Source organism: Podarcis tiliguerta (assembly GCF_965153285.1).
Source record: "Podarcis tiliguerta genome assembly, chromosome: 16".
NCBI classification, from domain to species: Eukaryota; Metazoa; Chordata; class Lepidosauria; order Squamata; family Lacertidae; genus Podarcis; species Podarcis tiliguerta.
This window is the reverse complement of record NC_139549.1, coordinates 31,859,379-31,874,173: the sequence shown is the minus strand read 5'-3', so window position 1 is coordinate 31,874,173 and position 14,795 is coordinate 31,859,379. Positions and strand designations below refer to the sequence as shown.

Below are 14,795 nucleotides of genomic sequence, written 5' to 3'. Positions count from 1 at the left end.
CAGAAAATTACAAAATACAACTGGTTCACAAACCCAGGCAAGCTGTCATCACCCCATAACTATGTCTGAAAGAGAAAGTCCCTAGACTTCATAATTTCTTTAGTAGCAAAAGAAGAGACCAAACAACTTCAAGCCTCTCTCAGCTGTCGCATGGATATTCCCAATGATTTTTCTAGTATCCACTCAGGCAATCCCTGAATGTACAAAAATAGCTTATAAAAATCAAAGTTCTATATTATATAGTAAAGCAGCTAAGCCAAATGTATTTTCTGTGCCTACTGGCCTCCCATTTGCAAGAACATGCTCCACTAAGTGACTTTGGCATATATGTTTTGCAATGGAGAAACTAAGCAACTAATTGGTTGATACATACTCCAAACTCCTTTGGGATTCAGAGGTGACAGGTTTTCCCAGCCCAGAGTGGTTCTCAGCCAAGTTGAGCCATGTAACCTTAGGCAGCCACGCTTCCCCCCTCCCCAACATGACCCTAATACCAGGCAACCATGCAAAGCTGTTGTAGAAATCAGAGCTTTGAACACCCATAAAACACTATATACCATGTTTATTATTTTCAATTACTATCCAGTTATGAGGCATCAGTGTGCTAGGTGCTGTATACAACAAATAAATAAATCTCTGCCCAGTAGAACACACACACTATGATGCAGAAACTGCAGAATCACTTATGTGATGCTGAGCCACACCTCACCTAAATAAACACTGTCATTTAAATGCTAAGCCAAGTTTTAAAAATGGTTAACATGTGGCAACACTTGTGAATACAAGCAAAGTTCTAGGATGGTGCGCTTAGTAACAACAAAGAATTGGTCCTGCTACCATCCTTTCAAAAGTCCAACAAACCAAAATCAAGTTGATTAAAGTTTCCCTCCTTCCTTTTATTTATTGGGGCATGAAAGCAGGTAACCCTACTGGAATTTAACAAGCCTGAGTTAAACAATTTCTTCCCTTCCAAACACAACAGCACTTAGATTACATAAGATGTTCTGTAGACTATAGACCATGCAGGATGCAAACATCAGGTGGGGGCTAGATCACAACCACCACACACTGTTTTCTGTGTAGGGGCTGTCTAGTGTTACAGAGTAAGGTAAAAATCCTTTCAAAATGTAGCAAAAAAAAGGGCTAAGAACAAGCTCCTCACCACCATCCTTTAAGAGAAGGCTGACCCTTCTTCAAAATCCAGTAGGTAACAAATGATAGAATAATGAATGTGGGGTGGGTGGGAGAGAGGATGATCAAACTGGAAGCAGGATGCTGGACTAGAGGAAACTATGGACTGCAGTCTTTGAAGAAAGAGGAAACTGCTTCATACAAAGACAGAGCAACCATTCTTCAGGATCTTACAAGGATCTTTCTCAGTCCAGCTACTAGAGATAAGTTTCAAAAACACAACGAAACCTGATTCTAGGGTGGTAGCAGTGTTAGTCTGTTAAACAATTTTTTTTTTTTTAAATGAGACTGTCTTGGGCCATGATAAACACTGCTATATCTCAATCTTTCCTCTTAATATTGTTGCCTTGAGAAATTTTAGAAAGTAGAATATATGCATTACTTAAATAAATAAATTAAGCAAATAGATTATGGCACCGCTTTTTGTTCTCTATGGTGTGGCAAAAGCTTTCCTCAATCAATCTCGACTTATCAAAAGCATAATAAAGCCTCCTTGATCACTTTCTTTGAAGACCAAACTGGCTCTAACCAAGGAAAGCACCTGCAAGTTTTTCAAAGGCCACAAGACCAGGGCATTCTTTTTGGTGCTTTTAAAAAAGCCCGAAGAAATTAAACCTCTTACCTCCTACCTGCACAAGTCATCAAGCCAGTACACTACAGCCCTCAAACTACTACCATAAACAACTGTTCTGGGTGTATCCGCCCATAATTTCACGACGGTGGTAAGTAATAGCATAGCCATCTTCGGTCTCACTTTTGTATCCCGCCCTGCTATCCAATATATTTATTTATTAAATAATAAAAAAACCAAATCTTGAGGGATCGGGGGTTGCACGCGCTGGTCTTACTAAGGTTTCCCTCCCCGCCACCCCCCAAAAAACCCCATTTCGCACCCACTTCCATATAATTTCATTCAACGTGGGGGGTTTTTTTGTTTAAAGGCGGGTGAGAGAGAAAAAGTAATTCGCCTCAGCCGCATCAACAAGGTTCCGCCACCAACCACGGAGCTTCCGCCTCCTCCGGGAACCGCGAGGCCCAAGCCGAATAAAAAGAAGGCCCGGGGGCTCCGCAGGGATGATTCCCCGTTATCATTCCGCATCTCCACCACCCGCTCCCTACACACAAGACCGCTCCCCCCCCCAGTAGCTGCGCAGGGCCTAGGCCCGGGAATGGGCTCTCTCGCACGCGTGCCGCTACAGTCCAAGGACGGCGGAGCTGAGGCGGCCAGGCCGCGCCAAGGCCCCGTTCTCTCCTCGCCGCGCCCTGCCGGAGCCCACAGGCCCGGCACCCACCTGGGCCATGCCCGGAGTAGTCCCTGCCGCTCCTCGCTCGAGGGCTCGCGTTTGTGCTTTCTCCTCGCCCCACCTCCAAAGCCAAAGTGAGGGGGGAGAAACCAGCCGGGGTAGGAGGAAGGGGCCGCGCCGGCGTCGTTATCTTTTTTTCCTTTTTCTTCTCCTCCTCCTCCGTCGCGGGAGCTTCTTTTATTTCCCTTCCCTCCCGCCCCCTCTCAGGGAAACCGCCTTCTCGTTGCCACGGCCGCCATCTTTAAACGTTCTCTCCCTCCCCTCCTCTCGAGGCTTTTTCTCTTTTTTGGGCTGGGTCCTCTCCCAGCCAATCGCCGTCGAGGGCTGGACGCGTTCTGGCTCCCGCCTTTTCTGCCCATTGGCTGAATGCCGGCTTTTTGCGCGCGGCGGCCGTCGGCGTAAGAAACAACAGGCGCGAGACGGGAGGAGGGGCGGGAGCAAGGAGGCGAAAGGCGGTTAGGTTTTAAAAACAACAACGCCAAAACGGCTCGGTCGAGTGAGGTGTGAGGGAGGAGCCAAGGGAGGCTTCCATGAGGCAGGCGGGAAAAGATGGTGGCTTTCTGGGCAGAATCCTGGAATCCTAGAGTTGGAAGGGATTCCCCAGGGATCATCTAGTCCCGGCACCCCCAAACTCGGCCCTCCAGATGTTTTGGGACTACAACTCCCATCATCCCTGACCACTGGTCCTCTTAGCTAGGAATGATGGGAGTTGTAGTCCCAAAACAGCTGGAGGGCCGAGTTTGGGGATGCCTGATTTAGTCCAACCCCCTGTAATCCAGAATGCATCCCACAACCATCCCTTGAAAAGCCTTACTGAAATCAGTATACACTATACCTACAACATTCCACAAAGCCTGCAATTTTACCAAATAGAGAAATAAGATTCGGCAGACATGACTCCTTTTTGGAGAAACCCACAGTGGCGTAGCGTGGGGGGTGCAGGGGGGGCTGGCCGCACCGGGCGCAACATCTGGGGGTTGGGGTTAGGAGGCGCAAATCCACGGGTTAGGGGGTGCAAATTACTTGCCTTGCCCCGGGTGCTGACAACCCACGCTACGCCACTGGAAACCCATGCTGGGTCTTAGTCATCGCAGCATCCTTTTCTAAGTGCCTACAGCCAGACCACAATGAATCTGTTCCTAGGACCTTTCCTGATATCAGTCTCCCATTTGCCTGCCTCCAACTACAGGGATCTTTATCTGCTTTCCAAGAATGGTCAATTATAATAGACAAAGATCACACCTGCAAGCTCCTTTAGTACCCTTGGGTGCAGCTCATCAGGCCCTGGATATTTGAATTCATTTAAAGTACCTAGGTGTTTCCTTAACCACCTCTTTTCCTATCTACAGCAGCAGTTCTGCAATTGCAACATTTATTCTGTGTTCATACTGCTTTCCTTTTTGGTGAAGACAGAGGCAAAGTAGGTGTTGAGCAGTTCTGTTCTCAATGTCACCCAAGAGCAGGAATGCCCAAAGTTGGCCCCCAGCTGTTTTGGGACTACAACTCCCATCATCCCTAGCTAACAGGACCAGTGGTCAGGGATGATGGGAATTGTAGTCCCAAAACAGCTGGAGGGCCGAGTTTGGGGATGCCTGCCCAAGAGCATTTCTGCACTGCTTTCCTTTTGGGTAAAGACAGAGGCAAAGTAGGTGTTGAGTAGTTCTGCCTTATCAATGTCACCCAAGAACATTTCTCCATCTTTTCCATCCAGAGGACCTACTACTTGCTTGTGACGTAAGAAAGTATGGCGGTTAGCTTTGGTGGAAAAACTGACAAACAAATTAAAGCTTGTGAGGGGTTTGCAGAGAAAGGACACATTTACAACAGTTTGGTATACCTTCTTCTTTGGTGATCACTTGTAGCCAAGTAAGATTGTCTTCCCTGAGCACAGTCTTAACAGTGAGTCCATAATTGACTGTGGAGGCCAATTCTGAATCCTCCCCCAGTTGGGACATAAATTTCTGGGCAGGAGTTGATCATGGTTTGCCAAACATTCCTAACTCATAGCTCGTTTCTCCTTTTTGCCCTGAGTTCGTGCCTCTTCAAAGTCCATGACATTTTTGGTAAAGGCTGTGCTCCAACTGGAGCTCTCGCAGGCCAGTGTTTCCCAGTTATTGGTGCTTATACCATATTTTCCTTGAGAGCATCTTAAACCTCTTTTGTTGTCCACTAGTATTTCACTTTCCATTCTTAAGTTGGGAATAGAGTAGCTGCTTTGGAAGACGATAAACAGGCAATAAAAATATCAACAGTTATTAAGCTGTAAAATCAGCCTCGCTAGCCAACAGAGCAGCCTGTACATACTAGTTTCAGATTTTTACTGACTCTGAGAGGAATTTTGCTACAACTAGTGTAATAGCATCAAACTTATCCTTGACATGAAATAAGTCAGCAATTGCAGGTTGTCCCGTTAGTATTGGATTGATTAGATGCTGTCAAACCTGTTTGTACAGATTACAATGCAGTAAAATGTGTTCTATACATTCAACATCCTGGGAACAGCCTATCTTGGTATATCTGTATTATTTGTACAACTAAAGAAGAAACGGTGGCTCGTATAACCTGTGAGTGGTGTATAACCTGTCAATCATCTGATGCCATCGATTGACAGGTGGATTCTCCTGCCCAGTTGTCAAACGTAGCTCTCTCAGCTAGGAATACAGGAAGCTACCTTAGATCAAATCAGACCCATCTAGTTCAGTATTGTCTACACTGATTGGCAGAGGGTTTCAGACTGGGGACATTCCCCGTCCTATCTGGTAAAGCAGACATGGGGGTAGCCGTAAATCAATAAAAATCTGAGGTTCTGGCCCCCCCAACAAAAATCCTGGCTACAACATGAAAGCAGATGCTCTACAGCACACCAATCTTTCATCCCTGACTGCCTCACATTGCAACTCATCTTAAAACTATTATAAACTGTAATCCTAGGTTCTTGATCTTTCCTGGGAACTATTCTGTATTTTAAACTCAGGTGATAAAGAGTCAGAATAATTTTACCAGGCTTTTTTTCCAAACCCAAAAGGGATATATTCCCCCGAACTGGCTAATGCAATTTCTTTTTCCTTTATTACCTTTTCTCCCCAACAACTACTCAGAGATTTTAAACAATGAGCCTATCATGTGGCAATGGAAATATCAGATTCAATATCCTTGCCCACTTGATTGACTGAGGTACTTTGTATAGGGAAAAATAAAGCCAAAATTTGTATGGATGATCCAGCTAGGTTTTTATATTTAATCTCCTCTATAGATTGCATTCTTTTAAAAATTGGTTCTCTCTTGTATGAACCCTTACAAGATATCTTGCCTTCCCATGATAAAACCAACTCCAAAGAAGTAGCCTGGGCTCAATGTAACACATTTAGCAAAGGAGACAAAAGTGAACCCACTCATTCATCTCCTTAAAGATCCAATGTGGCCCACTTTGTATTTGTCTTCTAGGAAGACAGAATCAATAAGCTATCAGTGGACTGAATTACATGCCAACATCCATGTGGTTTACCCCCGGATAGTCCCAATCCTTGAAGTGACATTCTATTAACTCTCCTCCAGTCCTTTTCAAGACTACACAATTCCTTTTTCTCCCACTCCTGTTGAGTCAGAAGAGAGTACCTGAACTAGGTGTGTGTGTTTGTTTGTGTGTGAGAGATAGACAGGAAGGTGAAATATTCTCCCCTTAATTATTCCTTCTTGAATAGAACTTCCTGTAGATTATTTTCCCTCTCAGTGCTAAAAGACAGCTGAAGTAGGGAGCAGCCTCAAACAGCACATAATATCTGTTAAGTTGTGGGCGAACATAGCAGACGACACAGCGATTCTTCAAACAGCTCTTCTTTATTCAGATGTCAGAACAGAACTAAGCTGAGGGGCTCAGTCAGCCTGCTTATATAGAGCTCCAGAACAATTGTAACTGTTGCCATTTTCTAAAACTATCCAATCACTGAACGTCACTTTTCGATCCTTCATTTGCATAACTATCTACAGTATCCCCCTGCTGGCCCAGGGTGAGGACTTCAGTACATAACAATATCCAAGACAAAAGTAAGGCCAAGAAAGTCCAGATAGATACCCCCCCCCCAACATTCAAGCAGCAAATAAGAGACAGAAACTCAGAACCACCTAATCAGTTTGATTTTGAAGAGTAGCCAGTTTCCTCCAGAGGCAGTAGTTATTTTTCCTTCTTATTCTCAGAGCCTTTGCCCAAGCAGATTAATAACAGAGCCTAATACTCTGCTGTACTGGATGCAAAGGACACTAGATCCATCATGTCCTATAGGCCAGCTGTATGTTGAACAGCAGTAAACAATCACTCCGTAGCAGCTATGTTCACAGGAGCAATCAGGCTTTGTAACTGCATTACAAAGCCAAGGACAGGCTGTTTATTTTGTTGCATTAAAAAATGGCTCCGGCAATGGAAGGCCACATATAACGCCTCTCTGCAATGGTCTGTTTAGCACCCACTTAGGCAGAGGAATCAAATTAAAAACAAAGCCAAATAATCTCTAATTGTTAATAAAGTAACAGAGGACAACACTCAGATTACAGGGGAAGAGGTAAGTAGCTCTTTAATAAAATCTACAAACCTACATAGTTCTGAAAAGCTATAAAACTTGCAATGGGGCAGTTTCTCCCCTTGAAGGGCTAAGGTCCCATCATTTGTAGAAACAGAATATAAGGATGATATTACAGTGGTGCCCCGCAAGACGAATGCCTCGCAAGACGGAAAACCCGCTAGACGAAAAGGTTTTCCGTTTTCAGAGGTGCTTCGCAGGACGAATTTCTCTATGGGCTTGCTTCGCAAGAGGAAAATGTCTTGCGATTCTTGAGGGTTTTTTTCGCTCCCCACCCCCTTTTTCTAAGGCGCTAAGCTGCTAATAGCCTTTTAGCAGCTAATCCGCTAATCCCTTAAGCCTTTAATAGCCGCTAATAGCTGCTAAACCGCTAATAGCGCTAATAGCGCTAATCCGCTAATAGGGTTGCTTCGCAAGACGAAAAAACCGCTAGACGAAGAGACTCGCAGAACGGATTAATTTCGTCTTGCAAGGCACCACTGTATTATTAATATTAACAATAGTTTATGAATCGCTTCCCATTAGGCTTCCTGAAGTAATTTCCAATACAATAGCATATATAAAGGGACGCGGGTGGCACTGTGGGTAAAAGCCTCAACGCCTAGGGCTTGCCGATCGAAAGGTCGGTGGTTCAAATCCCCGCGGCGGGGTGCGCTCCCGTTGCTCAGTCCCAGCGCCTGCCAACCTAGCAGTTCGAAAGCACTCCCGGGTGCAAGTAGATAAATAGGGACCGCTTACTAGCGGGAAGGTAAACGGCGTTTCTGTGTGCTGCTCTGGCTCGCCAGATGCAGCTTGTCACGCTGGCCACGTGACCCGGAAGTGTCTGCGGACAGCGCTGGCTCCCGGCCTCTTGAGTGAGATGGGCGCACAACCCTAGAGTCTGTCAAGACTGGCCCGTACGGGCAGGGGTACCTTTACCTTTAGCATATATAAAACAGTCAAAACAAATCCATATTAAAAACGATTAGAAACATTATAAATATAAAACCAGTTTAAAAGAACAACAAGACCAACTGTACTAGATATTATAAGCAGCACCAACCACCTTTAAGCAGTTGTGGCTTCCCCAAAGAATCCTACGAACTGTAGTTTGTTAAAGGTGCCGAGAATTGTTAGAAGAGCCCTTTCCCCCTCACAGAGTTGCGGTTCTCAAAGTGGTTTAAAAATCAATCCTGCTACCCGGGGAGCTCTCAGAATTGTAGCTCTGTGAGAAGAGTAAAGGCCTCCCATCCTAACAACTCTCAGCACCCTTAAACTACACTTCCCAGTATACACTGGGGGAAGCCACAGTTCTTTAAAGTGGTATGATGCCACTTAAAATATATAGCGCAGATCGGGCCTGAGTAGCTGCGTCTCATTCAGTCAATGATGATGATGATGATAATGATGATAAATTTATTTACATCCTGTCCTCCCCAGCTGAAGCTAGGCTCAGAGCGGCTAACAACAGTAAAAATAACACAGTTTACATAAAATCACAATCAATTGATTGAAATACATTCTAAAATCAGTTCATTCTAAAATCAATTCAGAGTCAAATTAATGGCAACCATTGGGCTAGAGTTCTATGAGGATTACAGAAGGAGGGGGTCAGGCTGTGCCCTGGCCAAAGGCCTGGTGGAACAGCTCTGTCTTGCAGGCCCTGCGGAAGGTCGTCAAGTCCTGCAGGGCCCTAGTCTCTTGTGACAGAGTGTTCCACCAGATCGGGGCCACGGCCGAAAAAGCCCTGGCTCTGGTTGAGGCCAGCCTAACCTCCCTGTGGCCCGGGATCTCCAATATGTTTTTATTTGAAAGTTGTAAGGTTCTCCATGGGACATACCAGGAGAGGCGGTCCTGAAAGTACGAAGGTCCTAGGCCATATAGGGAGCTGTGCCTTTCATTGCTCCTCTCCCCCTTTCATGCAGGCACCCTAAATGCTCAAAAAAACTTTGTTCCTTGTCCATAGATGCAGTTGCACCAGTGGGGGGAGGGTTAATACATTAAAAAATAAACAAAAATGAAGCTTCCTTAGTCACAGCATATCTCCACAGTGATGCAGCTGCCTGACATTGTAATCTGAACAGGTGCCAAGTCCAGAGTTATAAATTTCCCTGGAGCAGAGAATCCAAAGATTCTGTCAGTTCTGATTATTTCCCATTCCAGTCTAGCATCTCTCTCTGACACGAACGAGCCAACCTGAGCTTGCCCACGGAGTACCCTCGACGTCTTTCCATTGGGCATGGTGCTTTCATCCAGAAAGACCTCCTCGCTTCTCGAGGTCAGCTGAGGAGACAGTGCTTCAGGTGCCTTGTCATTGCTTTTTCTTTGAGAGAAAGATGATTTCAGCTTTGAAATTGCCCCCTGCATTCTGTTGGCGTACGCATAAAACAGAACTGTACTTTCCTTGTGAGTTAATCTTTTACATGATTGGAGCAGCACTGTCATATTATGTGAGACAATGGAAGGTGCAGACATTTCCTCTGTAGTCTGAACGGGAAAGTGTTAGAAGTATTATTATTAACTTTTCTTATTGAATTTTCCACACAAAAAAGGAACAATAAGAAATGCAGTGAAATTATAAAACTTAAATCATGAAAGATCAATGCAACGTGTTCCATGTGCACAAGGGAGAGGGGGAAATTGTTGATTCCTGCTCCATGATTGCAGTCATGGGATTGTTGTCCATCACATGACGGTGTATATTTTGACTCCACAGGGTGGGAAGTGATGGAGACAGGATGTTTGTGGTACTGTGTTCGGTGAAGTGGGACTATTGTCCTTTGTTCTTTCTCTTTGCTGTCTGGTGCTAGAGAGAGAGGGAGCCATGTTGCAGTGCTCCGTGTGTGTTTATATGTAAATAAAGTAGATTAGCCAAAATGCTGAGTTGCTGAGGTCTGTTACGGAAGCAGCGAAGACTCTGCGGATCCCTAAGTGTGCCGATGTCTCTTGGCATCGGTCGCTGTGATGTTCGGGCAAAAGAAAGCTTTTGAAGCTCCCGAACGATCAACCAGGAGGGAGAGAACATGCCAGTTGGGCATGTGTCTCTGCCAGGGTCCTACTCAAGAGTAGGACGAGCTCGTGACAGAAATGGCTGCTCATCTGGACTAACCACTCCACTTTCACGAAGACACTGGAGGACCTTGAATGCTCAGGGAGGCTAACAAATCTGTTTGCACGTCTCTATCTGGTAACCCTACTGACCTTGAGCACTGGGATGGGGAGACACACACCAGCTGTTGCTTATTGCTCCCCCCTTTTGTGTGCACCCATGTTTTTGCTCTGTGGCTACTGTGGTTAAGGAGTGGAAATTCCTTGCTCTGGTGGGATGCTTGTGGGCAAACATTCACTCCACGCAGAGTGATAGCCTGGATGCTTTGGAGAGCTGGGGGTGTTGAAGGCTGTGAAGTTACTCAAAAGCCACTGAGTAGGGCCGTCTTTGTGTGAGACAGGTTCTGTTGCGGTTGTTTAATCTGTTTCCATCTGCTTGACTGTTTTGCTGATTTTACACATGTATTTAGCTATTTAACTTTTGTTGATGTAGATTTGCTTGTATGTACCTTATGACACGGGTGGCGCTGTGGGTTAAACCACAGAGCCTAGGACTTGCCGATCAGAAGGTCGGCGCTTCAAATCCCCATGACGGGGTGAGCACCCATTGCTCTGTCCCTGCTCCTGCCAACCTAGCAGTTCGAAAGCATGTCAAAGTGCAAGTAGATAAATAGGTACCGCTCCGGTGGGAAGGTAAATGGCGCTTCCATGCGCTGCTCTGGTTTGCCAGAAGCGGCTTAGTCATGCTGGCCACATGACCCGGAAGCTGTACGCCGGCTCCCTCGGCCAATAAAGCGAGATGAGCGCCGCAACCCCAGAGTCGGCCACGACTGGACCTAATAGTCAGGGGTCCCTTTACCTTTTACCTTATGACAGAATTGTTAAGTTGCTGTCACAGAGCAAGTCGACAGTAAATGACACCATTCAAAGTTGGAGTTCACTATTAGCAAAACCACAATCTTCACAAATTTGGCTGAGTGTCAGGCCTAATGAGCACAGCAGCTCATATCCCTGGTAGGTCTTGTCCCATGGATCAGTTGCTGAGACTGAAAGTACCTGCCTCCCCACAGCCGTCTAAGTCCCCACCCTCTGCAAGGCTTTCTCCAAGCAATGAGAGATTGCACTGTCACTGCTGTTTCAGCCCTCTTCTGGGAGACAGGGGAGAGGGGAAACTTATCACAGCGGGAGGGGGGAGCCATCTGCGACTCTTCAGCAGCCTGACTCATCTTTGCCTTTTGGCTGTCCTCTTCCCATTCTCCTGCTTCAGCTTCTGAGTCTGCCACAGACTTTCCCAGCTCACCAAGCCCTGTTACCTCCTCAGCTTCTCCCGAAACCTCTTCCTCCCTGTCTTCTCCCCCTTCTTCCTCTGACCTCTCATCGTCATCCCACCACCATTCCCCGGGCTCCGAGTCTTCTTTCCTTAGTGGTTCCCCAGCTGGTCCCTCTCTGGACGCAGGTGGCACTGTGGTCGAAACCACTGAGTCTCCTAGGTTTGCTGGAGGTCAGCAGTTCAAATCTGCATGACAGTGGTGAGCTCCCACTGCTCTGTCCCAGTTTCTGCCAACCTAGCAGTTCGAAAGCACATCAGTGCAAGTAGACAAGTAGACAAATCCCGCTGCGGCGGGAAGGTAAACGGCGTTTCATGCACTCTGGTTTCTGCCATGGTGTTTTGTTGCGCCAGAAGCGGTTTAGTCCTGCTGGCCACATGACCCAGAAAGCTGTCTGCAGACAACCCCCCTCGGCCTGAAAAGCAAGATGAGCGCCACACCCCATAGTCGCCTTTGACTGGACTTAACTGTCCAGGGGTCCTTTACCTTACCCACCATTCCTCTGTGTCCAACTAGTCCACCACAGTTACTAAACTGACCTGTTTATACAAATTTGTAATTTCTGTGAATTCGTTTTCCTCTGCTCATTTTTATTATTGTTCCCTGCTTTGGAATTTAAAGCATTCATTGAAGAGCTGGCTAGAAATACTGTGCACATGTAAATAATAAAGAAGCATTCTCAGGAAACACAACACGGTAGAATTTTTCATTTTCTTTTAAAGCCCATCTAGGAACTCCCGAAATTTGTCAGACGGGTAGCAGGGCTGGACTCTCTGCCCCTTGTTGGTGTCCAAGCAAATGATCTTGCAGCACAAGAATGGCTTCTCCCAATTACTCCTTGGTTGTAGGATCTCTCTTGCCGCATGTGAAAGAAATGTTTTTGTTTGGTGGCACAAAGAAAAAATAATTCTGAGATCTGGGATTCCTATTTAGAACTGTTCGTGTGATCTGTTCACAACAGGAGTTTTACCAGAGCCCCTTCCTTCCTTCCTTCCTTCCTTCCTTCCTTCCTTCCTTCTCCCTTCCCTTCCTGCTTCTCCTTCTAATTTCCCCCCCTCATGTCTTTATTCCTCCCCCCCACCAGCTTTGATTACATATGCCTGCTCTTCTTATTGGTGTTACGAACTGACATGCCGCTTTTTAAACATTATTGTATATGTTCATTACTTACATTGTTACAAACAAAAAAACCCTATAAAAACCCACAATAAACTATGCATTAAAAAAAAACAAACACTATCGAGGAAGATGGCAAACATTTCCATCAACCTTCACAATGCATGGCTGCCATTCCAGATTAAATGTGTCTCCTGCCCACAGCCTGTAATGCTCCCAGTAGCTGCTCACAACAGATATCACGCCCTTGGCAATAATTTCAGACTGCATTGTAAACAGACAACAAATTCTAGCAGCAATGGCTAACCAGGGCACCATTACAACACACAGATGAAAAACACAACTTGCAGAAAAGGGAACTTTGCCTATCAGAGATGAACCAATGGGGGTGCTATTGCATAAGGAAGCTTCAGATGAGGTTGTCCAGACCATCACTGTTTTACCGTGAAACAGATTTTGATTCCAAGGTCCTGAAGGGAGGACGAAAGAAATCCAGCATGTTATCCTACGAAAAATGGACAGATGCATAAAACTATTTTTATTTGGGGGTGGGGAGAGAAAACTCATGAATAAAGTACTGTAATATATATTTCAAGCTTCCTTATTGGTAGATTCACACATTCAGGCACTGTGACGCTCACACAATGCCTCTCACAATTTCCTAAGGATGATTTTGGAGCATCTGGATGACTCGAATGGGATCCAGTCCTGCACCCTCTTCTGGGACTAGCCATTTAGCAACTCCTCTCAATCAGCTGGCATCTATCAGGATGTCACTGGGATGTGGCTGTAGCTCAGTGGTAGAGCATCTGCCTTGCATGCAGAATGCCCCAGCTCTGGCATATCCAGGTAGGGCTGGAAGAGACAGCTGCCTAAAACCATGGAGAGCTGCTGCTAGTCACTGTAGACCAGTGATGGCGAACCTTTTAGAGACTGAGTGCCCAAACTACAAACCAAATCCCACTTAAAGGTAAAGGAACCCCTGACCATTAGGTCTAGTCGCGGACGACTCTGGGGTTGCGGCCCTCATCTCGCTTTACTGGCCCAGGGAGCCGGCGTACAGCTTCCGGGTCATGTGGCCGGCATGACTAAGCCGCTTCTGGCGAACCAGAGCAGCGCACGGAAACGCCGTTTACCTTCCCGCCAGAAGGGTACCTATTTATCTACTTGCACTTTGACGTGCTTTCAAACTGCTAGGTGGGCAGGAGTTGGGACCGAGCAACAGGAGCTCACCCCGTTGCGGGGATTCGAACCACCAACCTTCTGATCAGCAAGCCCTAGGCTCTGTGGTTTAACCCACAGCACCACCCGCGTCCCCTCAAAACCCACTTATTTATCGCAAAGTGCCAACACGGCAATTTAACCTGAATACTGAGGTTTTAGTTCAGAAAAAACCCCCTCATACATTAACCTCTTTTGTCTTAAATGAAAAACACAATACCAGAGCTTTCAATGATACAAACAACTTTTTATTGAAAGGTAAAAGTTTGCATTAGCCTTGTTTGGGAAATCATGAAAAGGGGAATTACTCCCAGACAACATGGCCGTTTTGATAATTTCCTTTCACAGAGCTTTTTTTGGGGGAGATTTCAAAGCAGAACTTTAATGGCCATCTGCCACGGATGCTGTAGTTGAGATCCCTGCATTGCAGGGGGGTTGGACTTAGGTGACCCTCGGGTTTCCTTCCAACTCCCCACAATCCTATGGAGAAAACAAAAGAGTCTCCTTTGCCCTCTGCTGTGTGTCCCCTAGCAGGGAGGATCTCGCACCCATAGCAATGGGAGAGAGTTCAGCTTGCTGACCAAGCAGGTGAAAAGAAAAACCTGGAGTGAAGGCCGGAGATGCGCAGCGGTTCAGTGCTCTGCTGCCATTGGTCGCAGCCTGGAAGGGAAGGCGCTCTATCACAGAGTTTGTAGGGGCACATGCACAAGTAGCTGGTTTGCCGCCCATGGGCTACACCTGAAACGTGAACGTTCCATTCCGCTGTCTTTTTTTTTATATAATATTTTTTATTAAGGTTTTTACATAAAAGGAAAAAACAAAAGAAAAATACAAAAAGACAAAAAGACAAAAACAACAACACAGAAAAAACAAATAAAAACAATTCCATTTTCATAATATTCCTTGTGTTTACTTATTTCCCAGACTTCCCCACACCTCCCCTCACTGTATTCCAGTTCAAATATTTAATCAGCAAATCCCTTCCCTTTATCTTAACTTAATCTTTATCTTAATATGTCTTAATCTTTTCTTAA

The 14,795-nt window shown here is 45.8% G+C and overlaps 1 protein-coding gene across 2 annotated transcripts in view; it reads right to left on the bottom strand.

The window, feature by feature from the left end:
* Positions 1–2,775, bottom strand: part of DGCR8 (DGCR8 microprocessor complex subunit) — a 30,223-nt gene extending 27,448 nt beyond the window's left edge. For both annotated transcript variants that reach the window (XR_014506040.1, XM_083418273.1), the window contains exon 1: positions 2,484–2,775. The gene's annotated coding sequence lies outside the window, so the exon portion shown is untranslated. The remainder of the gene's footprint in view (positions 1–2,483) is intronic.
* Between the last annotated feature and the right edge of the window lie 12,020 nt (positions 2,776–14,795).